The sequence below is a fragment of the Triticum aestivum genome, chromosome 6D, assembly GCF_018294505.1.
Source record: "Triticum aestivum cultivar Chinese Spring chromosome 6D, IWGSC CS RefSeq v2.1, whole genome shotgun sequence".
Taxonomy (NCBI): domain Eukaryota; kingdom Viridiplantae; phylum Streptophyta; class Magnoliopsida; order Poales; family Poaceae; genus Triticum; species Triticum aestivum.
Window position 1 is genome coordinate 459756129 of NC_057811.1, and position 21868 is coordinate 459777996.

At 44.5% G+C, this 21868-nt stretch overlaps 2 long non-coding RNA genes across 6 annotated transcripts; both read left to right on the forward strand.

Annotated features, from left to right (window-relative positions):
• Positions 1-935: 935 nt before the first annotated feature.
• On the forward strand, positions 936-9142 carry LOC123145891 (uncharacterized). 5 transcript variants are annotated; one of them, XR_006472518.1, is made up of 7 exons: positions 936-1024; positions 5518-5634; positions 6260-6344; positions 6450-6507; positions 7516-7652; positions 8600-8693; positions 8767-9142. It is a non-coding gene; the product is annotated as an uncharacterized lncRNA (long non-coding RNA). The 5 variants fall into 5 exon arrangements; XR_006472519.1 differs by having other exon boundaries at positions 967-1024; positions 6441-6507; XR_006472516.1 differs by having other exon boundaries at positions 967-1024; positions 6450-6578.
• Positions 9143-9774: 632 nt separating this feature from the next.
• Positions 9775-16094, forward strand: LOC123145889 (uncharacterized). Its single transcript, XR_006472514.1, has 12 exons — positions 9775-9838; positions 10313-10667; positions 10788-10889; positions 10977-11036; positions 11133-11288; positions 11409-11510; positions 11598-11657; positions 11754-11815; positions 12364-12422; positions 14517-14823; positions 14899-15122; positions 15215-16094. It is a non-coding gene; the product is annotated as an uncharacterized lncRNA (long non-coding RNA).
• Positions 16095-21868: the final 5774 nt, after the last annotated feature.

A 21868-nucleotide genomic window follows, 5' to 3' on the forward strand; every position in this document is an offset into this window, starting at 1 on the left:
GTGAAAGAACATGCGGTGCCCCATGTTTGGTTTTGGTAATTGATGACAATCTCTATGGACTAATGGTTGCCTTGAGTTATATTTGAAGGATTTGTCCATAGGCATTTATTGAAGTCCATGTGTTGGTTTCAAGGAGTTTATGTGGTGACCAAGGTGTTATTAAGAAATTATCCAAAGATTGGTCATGTGAGACTTGAAGAAGAAGATTGTGTGATCATTCATGTTTACCTTCAAGACATCATCCAAATGAAGAGAGTTGGAAAAAGTCAAGGTTGATCAAGACTAAGTCAAGAGTGAATCAAGTTGATCAACACACAAAGCGCACAAGATGTACCGAAAGGGATCAAGCGATCCCATGGTGTGCATGTCTTGAAGAAGAAGATTGTATGATCATTCATGTTTACCTTCAAGACATCATCCAAATGAAGAGAGTTGGAAAAAGTCAAGGTTGATCAAGACTAAGTCAAGAGTGAATCAAGTTGATCAACACACAAAGCGCACAAGATGTACCGAGAGGGATCAAGCGATCCCATGGTGTGGTGAGCATTGTCAATTACGCTTTGTGTACTAACCCATGATCTTCGTGAGAGTTCTTTGTGGGGTTAGGTTGCGGTGTGCAAGTTCAAGTGAAGCATCATGAAGAGATCAAATGCTTGAAGCTTGCCGTCCATTGTGGTGACAATGAACTTGTGAAGATGTTGCGGTGTGCAAGTTCAAGTGAAGCATCATGAAGAGATCAAATGCTTGAAGCTTGCCGTCCATTGTGGTGACAATGAACTTGTGAAGATGTTGCGGTGTGCAAGTTCAAGTGAAGCATCATGAAGAGATCAAATGCTTGAAGCTTGCCATCCATTGTGGTGACAATGGACTTGTGAAGATGTGCGCAAGAGTGACTCACCATAGTGGAGCATGGGGGAGCAATCAACTAGTCTTCATCGAGCCAACGCAACCAAGAAAGGTGGTCCAACTTGAGGGAGTCAAGATCGTCATCATCTAGCTCAAATGGACCATGTGCAAGGCAAAGGTTTGCTCTTGATAGGTTTTCTATTTTACTGGTCTCATGATGGTAGGTGGGAGACCGGGTTATAGGATCGATTGCCGTACTATCAAGGGGGCTCTCGATGAGTAGCTTGATCGTATCGTTCATAGAGAGCTCAAACCATTGCATCCTTGCATCATCTTTATTGGTTTTTGTTTGGTTCTTCTCTTTGTGAGTTTTGGAGCTTATGGTCATCTTGATGACAAGCTCGAGTTCATCGAAAACGGAGTTCACTCGCATCTTCTATGATGTTTTCGATGTCGAGGTTATGCCGGTTCTTCTCGGTTGGAGGTTTCACTCCTCTATTTGTTGGCATACCTCCCCTGCCTCTTCTTACTATAACCAGTCGCTGTTTTGATGCTACTCGTCTTCTTCTATCCAACAAGCTTGAGTTTGCTCAATTCGGAGCTCATATGCAGAAGTTATGGCAGTTTTGGTTTCCTAGCGGTAGTACCGCGGGCCGGAGCGGTAGTACCGCTTGGGTGCTACAAGCGGTAGTACCGCTCCTGAGCGGTAGTACCGCTGGTAGCCCCCAGCCGTAGTACCGCTGCGGTCTCGTGCTAGTACCGCCTCGATTCGAGGGGTCTTTTTTCGTGTCGGGTTTTACGGTACTAGCCACGGCAGTGGGGGCCGTTGTACCGCTCGTATGCGGTAGTACCGCCCTGCCACCGCGGTAGTACCGCTCTGGGCCCAGCGGCAGTACCGCGAGGGGGAGCGGTAGTACCGCTTATAGGGGCAAGCGGTAGTACCGCTGGTAGCCCCCAGCCGTAGTACCGCTGCGGTCTCGTGCTAGTACCGCCTCGATTCGAGGGGTCTTTTTTCGTGTCGGGTTTTACGGTACTAGCCACGGCAGTGGGGGCCGTTGTACCGCTCGTATGCGGTAGTACCGCCCTGCCACCGCGGTAGTACCGCTCTGGGCCCAGCGGCAGTACCGCGAGGGGGAGCGGTAGTACCGCTTATAGGGGCAAGCGGTAGTACCGCTGGCCAAGCGGTAGTACCGCTCTCTGCGGGGCTGAAGTGGGGGTAACGGTTGGATTGTTCCCCCCACTATATAAGGGGGTCTTCTTCCCCATTCTACTTGATCTCTTGAGCTCGTGTTCTTCCCCCATTGTTGACCTTTTTCGAGCTTGCTAATTCTCAATCCCTCCATGGATTCTTGCTAGTTTTTGAGGGAAAAGAGAGAGGAGATCTAGATCCACATTTCCACCAATCACTTTCTCCTCTATGTGAGGGGAACCCATTGGATCTACTTGGAGTTCTTGGTGTTCTCCTTCTTATTCTTCCTCTCATTTTCCTCCCTAGCATTAGTTGCTTCGGTGGGATTTGAGAGAGAAGGACTTGGGCACTCCGTGTGCCCTTGCCATTGCATTTGGTGCATCGGTTTGAGTTCTCCACGGTGATACGTGGAAGTTACAAGTTGAGAAGCTTATTACTCTTGGGTGCTTGGTGCCCTTGAGCTTGTTCCTCTTGGGTGCTTGGGCGCCCTAGACGGTTGGTGGTGTTCGAAGCTCAATCATTGTGGTGTAAAGCTCCGGGCAAGCATCGGGGTCTCCAATTAGGTTGTGGAGATCGCCCCGAGCAATTTGACGGGTACCGGTGACCGCCCCCAAGGGTTGCCAAAGTGTACGGGTTCGGTGACCGCCCCCAAGGGTTGCCATTTGTACGGGTTCGGTGACCGCCCTCAAGGGTCCCTTAGTGGAATCACGGCATCTTGCATTGTGCGAGGGCGTGAGGAGATTACGGTGGCCCTAGTGGCTTCTTGGGGAGCATTGTGCCTCCACACCGCTCCAAACGGAGATTAGCATCCGCAAGGGTGTGAACTTCGGGATACATCGTCGTCTCCGCGTGCCTCGGTTATCTCTTAACCGAACCCTTTACTTACGCACTTTACTTTGTGATAGCCATATTGTTCCTTGTCATATATCTTGCTATCACTTAGTTGTTTATCTTGCTTAGCATAAGTTGTTGGTGCACATAGGTGAGCCTAGTTGTTGTAGGTTTTGTGCTTGTCAAATTAACCGCTAGGTTTATTCCGCATTTGTTCAAGCCTAAACCGTAATTATTTTAAAGCGCCTATTCAACCCCCCCTCTAGGCGACATCCACGATCTTTCACTAGGCATACTAATTCTTTGGGTCTGGTCCCAGTGGTCGGGCGAGGTTCCTAAATTTTAGCTTGCCTGGAAGAAGCACATTTTCTCAGCTCTTGATTAAACCAATTAATGTCAATTTTTTTGTGAAAACATCAAGGAGAAAATTGAATCAGTAAATTTCTTTGATCTAACTAAATTCTTTATTACTTTCCACATTAATATATCCCACATCTTAGCATTACAGTTATTTTGGCGATTACTTTCTGTTTGATGGACCATGGATGTATGGCAGACATGTAGCCATTGGCAGATATTCATCAGCCTCTCTGCATTGACCAGGTCATTACCAGCCGGCACTAGCTAGTTCGAAATCTCCAGAACTTCTTCAATCTCTGTTTTTTCTTCTTTTGAATGTTTCATCTCTGTTTTGTTTTTGTTATGGTGTGTGTGTGCATCATATCTTCTAAGTACAAAATATCCGTTTGGGTTGGGCCATGTCCTATACGTGCTAAATCGTAACAAAAGGATGGCAAAACAATTAATGTACAAAATAGAAACCTGTATTTGCATGAATATTTCAGCACTGAAGAAAACATCCAAATTCACAACCACATAAAAAACCAAACAAAACATGAATGACCCCTTCTGGAAGGAGAGATATGGTTCAGGTGGATTTCAGTAATTCACAAAACATCCTTATGCAACAAGCAGTCAAATTTCTTTATTGATACACAAGCATATGGTTTGCCTCTTCTGCTATGTATCTATATATATACATCCCTTAATTCACTAAGCTCCCTCGGGGTTGAAGCCTCCACATTCAATTGAGGTCTCACATTTGGAATTCGATTGATGATTTTTACTTGGTCGTACCACTCGCTGTGTGGTGAGATTTTTCGGTGGGTGGGCCCCTTTGTAACTGTCACACTACCATGGGTCTTGCCAGTCAAAATCGATACGCAGCGTGGCGGCGTGGAGTGCTTCGGGTGAAACGTGTCCACCAGTTGGTTTAGGCCGCCTGTTTACAGGAGGGGTGGGTTGGAGACAGCTTTTGGCTGGCCGGCGCTGACGTTGCGGCTGCTGTTGGTGGTGAATGGTGGCTGCTGTGGTGGGTTATCTCCGGCCCTGCTGTCGGTGCTGGTGTGCCAATTCAGTGCCTCCTTCCTGGTCCTTTGCCGCATCTTCTCTTTGTACGCCTCAAATCTACTTTGCCTCGATTCCGTCTGCTTGTCGTCCGCTGTGACGTTCTTGGCCCGACAAGGTATGCCGTACTTGCCTTTCCGTTTATCATGTTTCCCATTGACCTGGGTCAGTGTTGGTGCACTGATGGTGCGTTACCGTCGGGCCTTCTTCATTGTACAATTTTCTATTGGGCTGCGATGGTGCCGGTGGATCTTGGGTTCTTGATTCTTTCAGTGGGATTTGTCTTGCCGTACTGTTATGGTTGGGTAGCTATTGTAGTTGTTGTTCCTTGGCAAGGGGTGCTTGTTGCGCTGTTATCTGGATTGTTGGGGAATGCTTGCGTTTTTAGCCTGCACAGATTCTTGATTTTGGTAAATAGCCAGGGGAACAAGTTGTTGGTTTTAGCAGGCAGCCATTAGTCTCTTCATTGTTTTTTGATATGTGGGTAGGTGTTTTATTTGGGGTGTTGTGTGATTGATCTGGTTAGCTGGATTGATGCTGGTTGTAGTTGTCGTTTGCTGATAAGAAGTGCTTTTCAAAACTATACTTGTTTGATGATGTAATACTATCTGATTTTGTTGAAAAATAAGTATAGTTCTCTCAGTCTGTACTAATGCTTTGTTTTAGCGAACAAACCATTGTTTTTTTAACAGCCAGAAGTAGCTTCTCTGATTTTGTAACATGGGACTAGGTGGCATGGGGCAAGGCACAACCTTCAGTTTCATTTATCCCTATATTCAGTGAATTCAGATATGGATCACTATCCTGAATAACTCTTTTTTAAGAGAAGTATCCTGAACAGCTTGGGATTTGTTACGTACCAATGTTCATAGGTTGGTAACTTGGTATGCTAGATTCAAGTACGCCCTTCAGTCACAGAAGTTGTTCTCTAGAGTTGGGTAAATAGTTTTAGGTGACACCTACTACATAGTTAATCAGGTATAAAAATATATATTAAATGGTGTTGTGATAGTTCGACATGTATTTTTTTATGGTCCATTTGTGTGTACTAACAACAAATTCAGTGAGCATGGGCATACTACATTTGCAAAAACTTCATCCAGCTGACATTGTTGTACAGTAACATTTTCCTTGGTGAATCCATACAAGCAATGTCCTTGGCATGTATTATGCCACTACATGCTGATTCTGGAGGTTCGGCTTTGGTTTACGTACTAATATGCGTCTTTTGGTTTGTTTACCAGATGATGTATGACATGCTATAAGAGACAATCCTACATATGTGGGTAGAATAACAGAGGGTGTAACATTTCCAGCAAGGTTTTTAGTATTAAAGAGGAAAAAATCTGAAGGCACACAAGGTAGATACTGCAAGGGCCAGTTAACTTCAGAATAAAAATTTTGTTAGCCTTTCAGTATGCATGCACATTTAGACAGATAGATATGCATCACACGACCACTTGCAAATTTAGACTTAGGAGAAGCCTTTTGTAATATATTTGATGACGTCTTCTCCCCAAGTGAACATAGTTTTACACTTTTATGAATCAACTTGCCTTCCATGAGAGATTTCTTCAATACTTAATATAGACCGAAATACATTTTCTGCACTTCTGCTATCCTCTTCTCCTGTGGTACCAATATAAAATCCATTTTACGCACTGTGTGCAACATTACTATTACCTATAAATGGGTGACCATTCCTCTATTTAGTTAAATGTTTCAGCTCCTTCCAATTTAATTTTAGGCATGTCTTATTTATCTTACACATTGTATTATTATTTCAAATGCATGAAAATATGGTATAGCAAATCATCCATGCCATTAGAAAACTCACACGATCAATCTGAGGATTTGTGCATCCTTGGCTGTTAGACTGCACTGACATGTAATTGAGAAAATATGTACTCTCTTTGATGACCTCTTCATCAAATGTGCAAGCAACATTTCTTATAAGATTTTTGCTGTGTGCTATCTAACATGCAGATTGTTCCTGGAAAACAATATGAAGACCAGAAAACTTTTGCAAGCATGTACGGTTCATGTGTGTCATTTCAAACAAACTAACTCAGTGAGTTATTAAGTGTTTGTTATTATTTGTCCTTGATGTGAATTTTTGCTCTTTATTTTTGTCCACATGATACTGCGGTGTTTGAAAGAGCTCCAGTGTGTGCAGGATAAGTTGGTCGTGTGGGGCTTATAAAGGGGACACAGACCGTGTGGAGCTTAAAAAGGTATAACGTGAGGACACTAGGATATTCACAAAACGAGCTGAACTAGCTAGATTCGAGGAAATGTGTGGGAAGTATGTGCTCAGTTTCTTTACACCTATATTCTTTCAGTTTCTTTACACCTATATTCTTTCAGTTTCTTTGCATCTTCAGAGTTGAAGGCCTATGTTTTTTTAAGGTGATTCGCGAGTTTCATAAACTTTGCTGAATCGACCAGGAAATACACGCAAGGAATGCAAACAATATATGGTTCTGATGCTGCGATAATTTTCTTCTTATGATGTTCCATCTGAGTAGTCACGACCTTGTATAATGGCGAAATTTGATGAAGATTTAAAAAACAAAGAAATGAAATGAAACTGAACGAGGGACATAAAAGTGAAAAGACGACCCAAATGAAAAGAAGACCCAGTGAGGTTCCAAGGAATAGTTATTTCTAATTATAACTGCAGTTATCTGAAAAACATAAATGAAAATAATTGATTATGTGATGGATTAATGTTGAGTTTTAGTTGCCTGGTTTGATACTGATCATGAAAGGGCTTATACTTCTATTTATATGTTCGGCTAACTTGTTTTGTTCCTACAATATTGTTTCTCTTTGGCAAACATAACTACATAAGTATTATTTTTCCGTGGACCTGTCAATTTTCTGCCCCGAAACTCATTCGCCCACATAATTCATTTTCATGCATTTTGGTATTATCTGCAGTGTGAATGAGATACATTGTTATGCATAGATGAAATGTTGTACAATCCATGAGCTAATCTATCTCTATGCATATATAGTTAGTTGGCATAGAGTGCGAGTGTTTCATACAACGGACCTCCTCTTCCTTTAATTGTTGTCTCCTTTCCAATCTTTGTTTTGTCTTTCCATTAGATTTTGGCATGCAATTGTAAGAAGGTTTCTTTATTATAGTTATGTTGTTGGAGATGCTTGTGCAGAGTGAGAGCTTGCCCACCTACCTATGTTGATGTGAATTTTGACTAATCTATTTTCTTTTGCAGACGTTGATGCGAGCATTTCCGCTTATTTGAAATGTTTTTCTTCGGCATCTTACACTTTGTTGTTCTCGCTCAGTTGGTCATCCAGTAAGGATGTGACAGAGCCACGGAGGGTCCTTTCTATATGCAGTGATGCTAAGGTATTATCTGAAAAATGTCTTCAAGTTTACTTTATCTTAGTTTCTGTTGATCTTTGGATTCTTAGGTATTACCTACTTGGATGTTGCATTCATATCGTGCTTGATTCCTACTAGGTGGAATTGTGGATTTTGAGCTCCTTTGCTTTGTAAGATGAGCGAATTGCGGTCCACTGTTTCATGAAGTAGCATGTCTGACTGTATTATACTAATATTTCTTGTTTTTTGATGGTCTTTCCTTCGTGAAAGCATCAAAACTGAACCAAGTTTGGCATACTCGAACTGTGTCTGTGGCATGTAGTTCTAGGCTGTTTTCATACTATAAGTTATACTTTTGCTTTGGATAATTGTAAAGACGGTGTGCAGCATGAGCATGTGTGGTTTTGATTTTTGAACAATTGTAGTATTAAAATCATTATTATGCTAAATGCTTGCATTGCTTACTTCTTTAAAAGGAAGTTGTTGCTTCTGTATTGTTCATTTCCAGTTAATTAGTATGAAATTTCCGCTTTCCAAGTTAAAGAAAGTAAGAAGCCAGTCTAAAAGGGGAAAATCTTGGCGTGTCAAAAGTAAAGTAACAGACAGTATGGACTGCAATGCTATTGCTTTGAAATTTTACCAATTACCATAGTTATTGTTTTCTTCTTATTATTACCACCGATGTAGTTCATATAAATAATTGTTGCTGTTATTTTTCTCTTGTTTATTGCTTCAACTTTTGTTTGAGAACGCTAGACCTTGCAAATTGCAACCGCTCATATATGTCTTACACTTCTTTAACCACAAATGGGTTTATGTTTCTAAAATAGTGCTATAACTCGGTGGGTGTATTCAACATTAAGGATGAAGGCCATGGTTTTTCGGCGCAGCAAAGCGTGCTACCCCTTAATAGTATTCAGTGAACCTTCGTGACCTATATATTTCTTATTTCATTGTGATTGTAAACCTAGGGATTTGGGAGTCTTTCGTGGATGAGGCTTGAAATGATGTGAACAAAGAGGATAATACATCAAGCAAAGCTGAATCCAAACTGACCAAAAGCAGGTTGGCCTTCAAGATCATCGTTTTGTTTTATCTACTATAACTAAATTTACTTGACATGGTTTGTTGCGTGCAGTGAGAACTTGAAAACTTTTCCATTTGCATTACACGGTGGTCGGAGCCGCCGTCCATGTTCAAAACCAAGGTGCCGCAGAAAACGGCTACGGCTGAAGATAGGCACGGCTGGGAGGGATCATCATCATAGTTTAAGGGCAAGAGCAAGCATGAAGTTATTCCTGACTCCGCTCTCTTTATCCTTGATGAATTGCGAGAGGAGAAAACACAGAAAGTCGAGATGAGGGGCTGGCAAGACAGCTCCAGGAACAACTAGGCATTTCTCTAAGGGCAGGAACAACTACGTAGTAGACTTGCAGGATTTTCATTTCACTTTTTTTATGTTCTTTTTAAAACAAGTCCGTCAGCTGCTCAGATGGATGCACTAGTTTTTCTTTTGTGATGAGTCTCGCTGATGGAAGACACTAGTTTATCAGTCGGAGTCCGTCAGGTACGAGTGTGAGCGCCCCGAACGTGCGCGATCCATGAGGGCACGGAAAACCACCCGTACCATTGTACAGAAACCACGAACCACGTCACAACAATTTCTCTAATAACCGAGAACATCGACCCGTCAACACCGGCAAACCAGGAGGCAGCTTTGCCATATCTAGGGACGGCTCCACCGGCAAACCAGGAGGCAGCTTTGCCATATCTAGGGACGGCTCCATCTGGGGGAGGTCGGGCGGGCGGGCCTGTGCGCCAGATCTCAGATCTATGGCTTGTTTCTTTCTTGATATATACTATATATGCGTAGTGTCATTGTGGATGTGGGGCCACGCGGCGTGATACGCGTTGTTAAATTACCGCCTGAAGTGGCCAGGTACAGGCAGCTAATCTCCTCGTCGTCCTCTCCTTTATAAATCGAAAAATTCCCCTTGCCCCCGGCACAAAGGTCCTCTTCTCTTGTAGGTCGCGCCCCCGTGAACCTGGACGCCATGGGTGCTTCTCTTTTGAACGGCAAGACTCCTCCATCAGTTCCATACGAATCCTTTGCTGCATCTTTCCAGGTGCTAACTCGATTTCAAACCGCAGATTGTTCGGATCGTGGGTCTCCGTGTACCCTTCTCCGATCCCCGTTTGGTACTCAATCCGTAAGTGCTCCATAGATCCGCTCGGATGGAGAGAATTGCAATTCTCTTACCAGTCAGGAAACCCTTTTAATCTTCCCAAGGTGGTTCGGGTTGGCGTCGATTCGATTGAGTGGGATTTTTACCAGGGGACGGGAATCCTCTCCTTAAAATCCCGCTCAATCTTGGACCTTGACAAGGGGATTCAATTCCCTTGTTAAAGTCTTGCTAAAGATTGAAGTTGATTTGACCGGGTTAGGATTTCGAATCCTTTGTCAAAACTCGCATAAGATTGAGCGTGATTCCATAAAATCCTGCTCAATCTTGAGGGAGTTTTGACAAGGGGATTCAATTCACCTGTTACAAAATCTCCCTCGATCATGAGCCAGTTTTAACGAGGGGATTCAATCCCTTTGATAAATTTCATAGCTAACTTTGCGTCTGACAGGATGATTTTACTAAGAGCTTTTACTAACACAAATCCCGTGTACCCTGCAGATCGACCCAGGACTTCTGCACTGAATGGGCCTATCTGCACTACAATGCACCATCCACAAAGAATGCCAGGTGGGTTTCTGGTACACTACGCCATGGAAGCCCATTTCCGGCCGAGCTGCCCTCCTCGTCGGCCGAGCTGGGATGGTGCACTCTGCACCGGCCCAGCATCAAAAGCCCTTCGCAACGGCCCGACCTCTTCTATCAATCGAAGCGACCTGGGTGGCGGCTCCTGCTTCGCTCTCGCAATCTTCCCTCCTCCTCCTCCTCCTCCGAAGAGCGACGGCGGCGGCTGCGGGCGAACGGCGGATCCACCGGCGGAAGGCGAACAGAGAAGCCACAAGGAGAAGGCAAGAAGGTGCGTGCACAGCATTCCCCTTCCCGCCCCTTCTCCATGGTTCCCTAGAACGGTCGATGATCTACTCCTGCCGATCCCGTGGAACCCTCATGCTTGAATCGTCTGAAATCTCGTTCCTAGGGTTTGGAAGAAGGCAATCCGCGAGTCCACCCGCAGAAGGCTAGCCGCGAGTCCACCTGCAGAAGGCTAGCAGCGAACCCACTGGAAGAAGGCAACCAGAAGGTGCGTTCCTCTCTGATATGCTTCATCTCCCAACCCTCCCATGATTACTCTGAACTTTCTGCTGATCTACGCCTGATGTTTCGCTAGAACCCCCTTGGTTGAATCCGTTCGGAGCTTGCTCTAGGGTTTGGAGACACGAGAAACAAGGTGCGTTGTCGCAGGGTCTTCCGCCCTGTATGTTTCCTAAAAAGAAAATCACCCAACATCTGCTGATGTGCTCCCGTGTTAATTTCATAAATGCAGGCGTCTGAACTGTCGGGCCGCCCTACTGGTCATTTGGGCAATCTTCCCTCCTCCTCCTCCTCCTCCTCCTCCGAAGAGCGACGGCGGCGGCTGCGGGCGAACGGCGGATCCACCGGCGGAAGGCGAACAGAGAAGCCACAGGGAGAAGGCAAGAAGGTGCGTGCGCAGCATTCCCCTTCCCGCCCCTTCTCCATGGTTCCCTAGAACGGTCGCTGATCTACTCCTGCCGATCCCGTGGAACCCTCATGCTTGAATCGTCTGAAATCTCGTTCCTAGGGTTTGGAAGAAGGCAATCCGCGAGTCCACCCGCAGAAGGCTAGCCGCGAGTCCACCTGCAGAAGGCTAGCCGCGAACCCACTGGAAGAAGGCAACCAGAAGGTGCGTTCCTCTCTGATATGCTTCATCTCCCAACCCTCCCATGATTACTCTGAACTTTCTGCTGATCTACGCCTGATGTTTCGCTAGAACCCCCTTGGTTGAATCCATTCGGAGCCTACTCTAGGGTTTGGAGACACGAGAAACAAGGTGCGTTGTCGCAGGGTCTTCCGCCCTGTATGTTTCCTAAAAAGAAAATCACCCAACATCTGCTGATGTGCTCCCGTGTTAATTTCATAAATGCAGGCGTCTGAACTGTCGGGCCGCCCTACTGGTCATTTGGGTTTGAGTGCACTTTGCTATCTCTGGTATGCTGTTTCCCTTTCTCCTGTAAAATGTAAAATTTGTTGCCTTGTGGTGCGATGACCCTGCATGCTGCTATGTTCTTTTGTGTAGACAGCTGATGTGACTTAAATTTGTTGCATGGCACTGTTATCTGCATTTATCCTTATTACCACAATAAATTCGTTGGAGCCTACATGTCCGAATCTGCATAATAATCCCCTTTCCCCCATTAGCACACTTTTGGATCTGTTTGAACCTATGTGAAGTAGCTGGAGCTGCAGTACTGTTGTCTTTTATTTCTCCAATGTGTCATTTAGTACATGTGCTTTACTGTTACTTGTTGGCTCCATCTTGCAAGTTCAGTTTTGGATGGCACTATTATCTGTATTTAGGAAGTCCTATTGGATGTACAAGTTGTTCCATTCTCTCTTGGTTGCCCTTCTTGTGACTGAACTGTTTACCGTTGATGCACTTGTTGAGCTTGTTGACTTGCCGTACTGTTGAACCTCTGTGTTTTATCCAAAATGCATTCCCTTTTGCAGATGTACTAATGCTACTTTCATAAATATAGGTGTCTAAACTACTGGATTTGAGTCTGTCCAAGGTGTTCTGAGTGAATATTGCAATCTGGTACGTTTTCTTCCTGTCTGCTATCAAACATAAAATGTGCTGCCTTGTGGTGCAGTTTACCTCATTGTAGGCTGTGTCCTCAAGGCTATATGCGTTTAGAAGTCCTTTCGGGTGTTGGCACCAAACTTGATCAGACACAATCATGTCTTTCTCATCATGCAAACTTGATCTGCTGTGAAGTAACCAAACTTGCTGTTCTGTTTTGAATGTGCAAGAAAACTTTATCTAGTTTGTTGCTTGATCCTCTGTGAAGTAACCAACCACCCAATACCTGCAGGGTTTTGAGTTTATTCTGCTTGTGGTCATTTGTTTCTAGATTGTGTCATTTAGTGCCTCATGGTGTGATCTAATGTTATTTGTTTGCTCCATCCTGAAAATTTAGTTTTGGATGTTCAAGTTATTCCTGATGTTTCCCTAGAACCCCCTTGGTTGAATCATTCGGAGTCTGGTCTAGGGTTTGGAGACACCAGAAACAATGTGCGTTCGGGCAGCATCTTCTGTTCTGTATGTTGCCTAAAAAATCACCAACATCTGCTCCCGTGTTAATTTCATAAATACAGGCGTCTGATCTGTTGAGCCGTCCTAGTGGTCATTTGGGTTTGAGTGCACTTTGCTATCTCTGGTATTCTGTCTCCTGTAAAATGTAAAATTTGCTGCCTTGTGGTGCGATTATCCCTGAATGCTGCTATATGCTTTTGTGCAGAATGGATGATGTGACTTAAATTTGTTGCATGGTACTTTTATGCGCATTTATCCTGATTACCACCTTAAATTCGTTGCAGCCTACATGCAAAATAATCCCTTTTCCCCATAAATGCACTTGTTGGATCTGTTTGAACCTCTGTGAAGTAGGAGTAACTGGAGCTGCTGTACTGTAGTCTTTTGTTTCTCCAATGCATCATTTAGTACGTGTGCTTTAATGTTACTTGTTGGCTCCATCTTGCAAGTTCAGTTTTGGATGACAGTATTATCTGTATTTGGGAGGTCCTATTGGAGTACAAGTTGTCCCAATCTCGACTTGTACTGTTGAACCTCTATGTTTGTCCAATATGCATTCCCTTTTGCAGATCTACTCATGCTAGTTTCATAAATATAGGTGTCTACTGTCTAGTCTACTGGATTTGTGACCGTCCAAGGTGTTTTGAGTGAATTCTGCAATCTTCTATGTTTTCTTCCTGTCTGCTATCAAACGTGAAATGTGGTGCCTGCCTTGTGGTGCGATTCTCCCCATTGTAGGATGTGTCCTGAAGGCTGGCAATATTATATGCATTTAGAAGTCCTTTCAGGTGTTGTTTCTGTCTCTCCTGATTGTATCTGTTGAACCTGCATGATAATCCTTTTTCTCCCATAAATGCAAACTTGATCTGCTGTGGAGTAACCAAACTTGCTGTTCTGTTTTGAACATGCAAGAAAACTTTATCTAATTTGTTGCTTGATACTCTGAAGTAACCAACCCCCCAATACCTGCAGGGTTTTGAGTTTATTCTGCTTGTGTGGTTTAGTGCCTCATGGTGTGATCTAATGTTATTTGTTTGCTCCATGCTGAAAATTTAGTTTTGGATATACAAGTTGTTCCTATCTCTCCTGCCTTGCTTGTGTGTGAACTGTATACCCTTGTTGAATCTGCCTGAACTTTTATGAAAGTAACCGGACTTCATGTCTTGTTGAACTTGCTAGAAAACATTTATCTCCCTTGCTTGTCTGAACTGTATAATACTTTTTTCCCACTTGTTGAATCTGTTTGAATCTTTATGAAGTAATTGGATTTGCTCGGAAACATTTATCTGCTTTAATTTAATGAAAACTTGGTGTTCTGTTTTGAAAGTGCATGGAAACTTTCTTTTAGTTTGTTGCGTGATCTGCTTTTAAGTAACCAACCCTCTGTATCTGCAGTGTTTTGTTCTATTTTGCTTATGCGGTCTTTTCTCTCTGTAATGTGGCCATTTAGAGCCTTATGGTGTGATTTAAAGTTATTTGTTGGCTTCGTCCTGAGGGTTTAGTTTTTCTTATATTCTAAATGAATGTTATCCTTTGTGGAACAATGGTCAAAACTGTTCGTTGCATTTTGATTTATGCTGTGCTTCTATGTAGCAGGTTCTTACTAATGGCCGCTGAAATTCACCGAAGCCAGTCACTACTTGACATGGATGCATTTATCGCCCATGAGCGTCATGCACATGCCCTTACAGAGGAGAGAGCCAATAGTCCTCAGAACAGGCAGAGGTCCATTCGTGATGTCTTCTGCATCAATCTGTCTGCAGATCCATCTTCTGAACAACTAACTGCGTACTATGCGGAAAGCAATGCACGTTCACTCAATATCTCTTCATTAAGAGTGCCTGGAAGGTTGAGAGATGGCACTCTTATCGAAGTACCAGTTACTGCGGCAACACCGAAGAATGTGAATTTCTGACCTAATCTACTATTGGTATTTGTTTTTTCAAATTAGTGCTAATAGCAAATATTGATTTCACAGATTGAGGACACGAGTCATCACATCGTGGCTTTCCATCGAGAGTCAGATAGAGCTGTGGCAGAAGTTTTAGTGGAGGATTATAGTGGATATGTTGTTGCGTCCAGATTTATCCCGCCTAAAGTTAAGAAGGCAACAGTACGTTTTTGTCACATTGGCGGGGCCAAGCTGGCCGCAAGGTTTCAGCCAGTGCATCCAACCAAGTATGGTCCAGCTTATGCGCATCTGTAAGTTCCTTCTGTTTTTTCCCACTGCATTTAATGCGTTGAAACTTTTTCTTGTGGTGGATTGATGTTTATCTGAATTGAAATTTTGACAGCGACAAGGTCAGGCTTGGAGTTGGCATTGTCCCTCAGATGGTTACTTTTCTGGAGAAGCTTAGCAAGAACCCTGAGCAGGCTGCTACCCAGTATGGGTATATCATGTTGGCGACCCTTTATGTTTTGGTCTCTGAAGGCCGGAGGTTTTGGGTTATCCAGGAATGGAATGTAGCGAATATCCAGGGTTTCAAACAGGAGCTTTAGCCCCGTCGCTTTTTCTTTCTTGTCAAAAAATGTCTTGCTCTTAGCAAGTGTTGTTATTTGGCTTATCTGGTTATCCTTGAGAGGACGCAGCTTGCTGTGAATGCAACAGCTGCTATAACTTCAAGTGATGCAAAGGCTAATGCCGTGGAGGAATGGTGTCAAAGGCAAGAAGATGTCGATGCAACTGGACTGGTGTTCTATCAACCTGGAGTCGACATAGACCTCAACTTACTTGCAGGTGGTCAGTTGCTTCTCCTAAGGCACGACTGTGTCCTCTGCGACAAAGTTCTCTTGCGTTCCAACGGTTATGATGGCTACTGGGCGAAGGACATCCAAATCGAGGCGTCAGAAATACCTCTGGATCCTGATAAGTGGGAGTTGCTCTGATAGCACATCCAAGTCTAGACCACCAACCTCTTTTTGTGTCGGTCTGAAATTGTTTTGTCATTCGTATACTTCTTCTGCCCTGTTGAGGGTTCTAATCATTGTTGTTCAGCTCTGATGTGTTCCTGTAGTGCCCTCGTTGTGGCTGCTAGCGTGTATCTTCTTTCTTGACTAGTGTATGTTCCTGTACTGGTCCTTACTGTAGTGCCCTTACTGAGGCTTTATATCCATGTACTCGCTACATCGTGAATTTGTGAATATATGAAGGCAGGATGAATATCTGAGGTAGAATGTGCAGGGTTTCTCAGTTTGTGTAAACTAGTTCTACCATCAATGACATCTTGTGCCATGGTCAATGAGAGTGTTGCCGGTTGGTGCGCTGTCCTCAGAGAAACATCCCTAGCCTGTTTGCTGTCCCATTGACTAACAGTCCTCTACAGTTTTAAAGAGACCTTTGTGCCTTCAGCCTTAAGTATTTCCTTTTTGTGGGATAATCATCTCCTTAAAAATTAATGAGAGATATGCCTGTAGTGAATATTGCCAACTTTTGAGTGAAATGCTTCTTCTTGTACCCCCTGCGGTTTGGGAGTCTTGGCGACAATGTCATCACGTGACATCTTATTTCCTGGGCTGGGGGCGTCGCTTTGGAGTTGATTCCGGCTGGGGGTTCTTGTGGTTGGCGTTGGTCGTCGGTGGTTTGTTTGGCAACAACAATGGGTTTGTAGCTCAAAAAAACAAGAGAACAGTATACTTTTCGTCTCTCAACTCCTAGCCAAGTCTAGATTTGGTCCCTCAACTATAAAACCGGACAACTTGCACCTCAAACTCTTTAAACCGGATAAGTTTTGTCCTAGAGCCGTATCCACGCTGAATCAACATGGTTTTACCAGTACAAAGTGAAACGTGGCCAAGGTTTTAGAGGTAAAAAGAGAAGAAAACACTTGCAGCGCTCATGGTGTTGTGCGTGCCGCTCGCATGGGCCATGCTGCTGTGCAGGATAACACCCATCAGGATCTCCTCCGGCACCTCCGGCTTCTCGTACGCGCACCGGCACGGCCAATGGTGCCGAGGACTGTTCACCACGGCAAGCTTGGGCAACGCACGGCTGCGGTGGCGACGGTCAGCAGGTCCAAAGATGTCTCGGCACGGTGAGCCTGGCCAAGGCGCGGGTGGGTGTCGACGAGCAACTTGGCAGCAGGGCAGGGCAGACGACAGCGGTGCGGCAGCTCGAGCGGTGGCCGACGGCGGCCATGGGAGTGGGCGGGCGTTGAGGCTGCCTTGTTCGAGGAGCTCGTAGACAAGGACGCGCCGACGCGGTCGGGTCCGGCGACGTAGTAGCCGAGCAGGGCCATGACTTGCTGGCTGGGTTCCCGACGCAGAGACCGCGCGGAGTAGTCTGAGCTTCTCGTCCTTGCTGTACAAGACTACAAGTATGAGTGCAGCGTCGATGTGACCGGCAAGTGGCCGAGCTGCTTGAGCAACCCGAAGGACGCCACGGCTGCCACTACGCTCGGCGCTGCAATCAGCTCGCCATGGCTGTTGGGTGGAGCGAGCGCGAGCGCGAGAGCTGAGGGAAAGAGCACCTGGAGCGGGCGAGTGTATGCTGTCGGATGCGCACGTGGTCTTGAGCGCGTCGCCGGTCACCGCCATGAGCTCCCGCGCCAGCGACATGCAGACTTTACTGCCGTCGTCCTCGCGCTGGTGAGCCCGGCACGGTACAAACGTGTTCGTGTCGCCAGAGCACGATCTCGGTGTCAACGTCGGCGGCGTGGGCGGTGCGCTGGGGGACGCGAGCCGTAGCAGCCTTACGGAGGTCGCCAAGAACCAGACCCACCTCGCCGGAGGCTTCCACGCCCATGTCCTCCTCCTGCTGCAACACGCACGTCAACTGCTCGACAAAATGCCCAACCGAATTAGAACAGGAAGGAAGAACAAGATCCGCTAGGGATTGCCGCGTGGACACAGACCCAATCAAAACCATGCCACATAATCGTGCAATCGGGAGAGGGACTTAGCTTGTCTGGTTTCAGGAGTTGGGGTGCTAGTTGTCCGGTTTAGTAGTTGAAGGACCAAATTTAGACTTCATCAAGAGTTGAGGGACGAAAAGTATACTTTTCTCAAAAAAAAACCAACAACAATGGGTTTATGGCATGGTTGCGGTAGTTGACTCTTAGGCATGTTCGCAGATCTTTGAGGTCTGTTTTTTGTTGTGGAGTTGGAGCTACGGCGGCAGGGCCCATGCAGTGACGATGACGAGCGATGGGTGGTTCGGCTTGGTGTTACTCTACGGTGCCAACCTGCATATTTCTCTTTCGTAGCACGCCCTCTGCGCCAAAGCTGCCTTGTTGTTAGTGTGACTGTTTGGTGCTTCTTTGTTGTGGTGAGGGATTATGATCCGGATATTCAGGATTCAGATTATGACATAGAAGATGGTGATGACGACTTGTGTGACCATAATATTGATGACACTGCAGAATCAAAAGGAAGGGAAATGCTGATCCACAAGGAAAGGTAAAGCAAGTATTGGAGGGAGAAGAAGATTTGGACGAAGAGCTCAATGCACCTGATCCTGATGATGAGATAATTCAGTTCAAATTCAAGACTTTTGAAGATGGAGGTATGCAAAATCCTAAATTCCATGTTGGCTAACTGTTTCCAAATGTTGATTTGCTGAGGACCAGAGTATATATGTCAGCATGCCTAAGAACAATAGGGAAAAGGATTGGGGCAAGATGTGGAGAAGGTTGCCCATGGTATTTGTGGGCTGCCTATGACAACAGAAGCAAAGCATTTCAAGTGAAGACACACTTGTCAAAAGAAGTGGAATGTAAAGGCTTTCACTTGCAAGTTCTTGGTTGAGAAATCTATAGAATCGTATAGAGCAGATGATAAGATGACTTTAGGAACTTTACCAGGATAGTGCAAAAAGAGTGGAACTTGACCCCTAACAGATGCAAACTTGGGAGAGCAAGGAAATTGACATGGATATTATTTATGGGGATAAGAAAGCTCAATACAGTCACCTCTGGAAGTTTGGACATGAACTTAGGAAAACAAAACCAGGTAGCACTTTTTATCTTAACATAGATGCACAGAGAAGGTTTAGGAGTTGTTACTTCTCTTTTCATGCTTGCAAAAGAGGATTCTTAGCTGGTGTCACATGAAGACCAAATAGGGTTGCCAGATATTAACAACAATAGGGCTTAACCCAAATGATTGTATCTTTCCAGTTGCCATGGCTGTTGTTGATGTTGAGAACATTGAGAATTTGAGGTGATTTCTGCACATGTAGAGAGAAGCAATCTCAGAGATCAACTGCCCATGAACCTTTGTCACGCTCTGCCTTCATCACATCACACGCGGAAAAGATGAACCAGAGGCCTATTCCACCAACCACTGGCACAAAAAGGGTAAGCCTGCAAGGGAAATTAGAGGTTATGAGACAGTTAAAGCTCAAGGCAGCGACGGGCTACAGAGAGTTTGTTGACCAAGCAAAGTTTGATGGTGTCATGGGAGAACTGGAGGAAGCTGAGTCATAAAGAAAGGAGGAGTTAGAGCAAAAGGCAGAACAAGCACAAGCAAGGAAGATTGCTGCTGCTGAAAAGAAGAGAGCTGCAGAAGAAGCGTGGCAGGTTGCAGCTGAAGCTAGAAGGGTTGCAGCAGAAGAGAAGAAAAGAGCAGCTGAAAAGAAGAGAATAATAGCAGCTGAAGAGAAGAAAAAGACAGATGAACCGAGGAAAAGATCTGGTGCAGCTGTAGCTGAAGTGCTGAACATAGCGCTAGTGGGAGTGGAGCACCAAAGAGAGTAGAAAGTTCTTTTATGTTCATGGTTACCATTTTGTGTTTTCCAAAGACACTAGTTCTTTTACATTCGCAAAAAAAAGAGAAGACACTAGTTCTTTTATGAATGATTTGGGCGATAGTGATCTTATTCCTTGAGGATTGTGGCCATTTTATGAATGTTCTTTATTGGTGCCGCATTCTTGTGCTTTTTGACATGCAATTTTATGGTATGGTCTTACATGAATTGTATGAATGATTCTAGAAAATTTGAACCACTTGTTTGTGAGAATTCGACTGCTAATATTCTGGGTCAACAGTGTTCTCCTCTATTCCTTTTATTTTTCTCTTTTGCAAGCATCATGTGGTGGGGAAAAATCTAGACACATATATCTAGTTGGATATGAGTGATCATGAGTTATTATTGTTGACATCAATCTTGAGGTGAATAGGTTGAAAAGCGAAATTATAAGCCCCTATCTTTCTATGTGTCCGGCTGAAACCTTTTGCTCCATATATATGGTGTGAGTTTTAGCAATCATAGAGGACTAATGATGGTTGAGTATGTGGACTTGCTAAATAAAGCTCCGACATGAGACCCTGAAAAGATGATGAATTGCAATTGCATTGTTGACTGAGAACATAGTTTGTTAGTTTTTAAGAAACTTTATTCCTTATACTTTGATGTTGTGATGAATTGTTACTTGCTCATGAGAAGTTTTGTGATAAAGTTTATTGCTATTATAATAATGATCATGATGCTATTATGTCTGTATTTTGTTTTTATCGACCTCTCTCTCTCTCTCTAAAACATGTGGACATGTTTATAGATATCGGCTTTCGCTTGAGGACAAACGAGGTCTAAGCTTGGGGGAATTGATACGTACATTTTGCATCATGTTTTACTACTATTATTTATAGTGTTTTTAACCAATATAAACTTTGTGGAGCGATTCTAATGTCTTTTCTCTCTTGCAAGATTTACTTAAAGAGGGAGATTGTCGCCAGCTGGAATTCTGGACCTGAAAAAACTACGTCAGAGATACTTATTCTGCACATCTCCAAATGAGCTAAAATTTCACGAAGATTTATTTTGGAATATATAAAAATTATTGGAGAAAAGAAATATCAGAGGGGGCCACCTAGGTGCCCAATGTTGGAAATATGCCCTAGAGGCAATAATAAATGGTTATTATTATATTTCTTTGTTCATGATAATTGTCTATTGTTCATGCTATAGTTGTGTTATCCGGAAATCGTAATACATGTGTGAATACATAGACCACAACATGTCCCTAGTGAGCCTCTAGTTGACTAGCTCGTTGATCAATAGATGGTTACGGTTTCCTGACCATGGACATTGGATGTCATTGATAACGGGATCACCTCATTAGGAGAATGATGTGATGGACAAGACCCAATCCTAAGCATAGCACAAGATCGTGTAGTTCGTCTGCTAGAGCTTTTCTAATGTCAAGTATCATTTCCTTAGACCATGAGATCGTGCAACTCCCGGATACCGTAGGAATGCTTTGGGTGTACCAAACGTCACAACATAACTGGGTGGCCATAAAGGTGCACTACAGGTATCTCCGAAAGTGTCTGTTGGGTTGGCGCGAATCGAGACTGGGATTTGTCACTCCGTATGACGGAGAGGTATCTCTGGGCCCACTCGGTAATGCATCATCATAATGAGCTCAATGTGACTAAGTAGTTGGTCACGGGATCATGCATTACGGAACGAGTAAAGTGACTTCCCGGTAACGAGATTGAACGAGGTATTGGGATACCGACGATCGAATCTCGGGCAAGTAACGTACCGATTGACAAAGGGAATAGTATATGGGATTACTTGAATCCTCGACATCGTGGTTCATCCAATGAGATCATCGTGGAACATGTGGGAGCCAACATGGGTATCCAGATCCCGCTGTTGGTTATTGGCCAGAGAGCTGTCTCGGTCATGTCTGCATGATTCCCGAACCCGTAGGGTCTACACACTTAAGGTTCGATGACGCTAGGGTTATAAGGAAGATTTGTATGTGATTACCGAATGTTGTTCGGAGTCCCGGATGAGATCCCGGACGTCACGAGGAATTCCGGAATGGTCCGAAGGTGAAGATTTATATATGGGAAGTCATCATACGGTCACCGGAAATATTCGGGGGTATACCGGTATTGTACCGGGACCACCGGAGGGGTTCCGGGGGTCCACCGAGAGGGTCCACCTGCCCCGGAGGGCCTTATGGGCTGTAGGTAGAAGGGAATCAGCCCCTAAGTGGGCT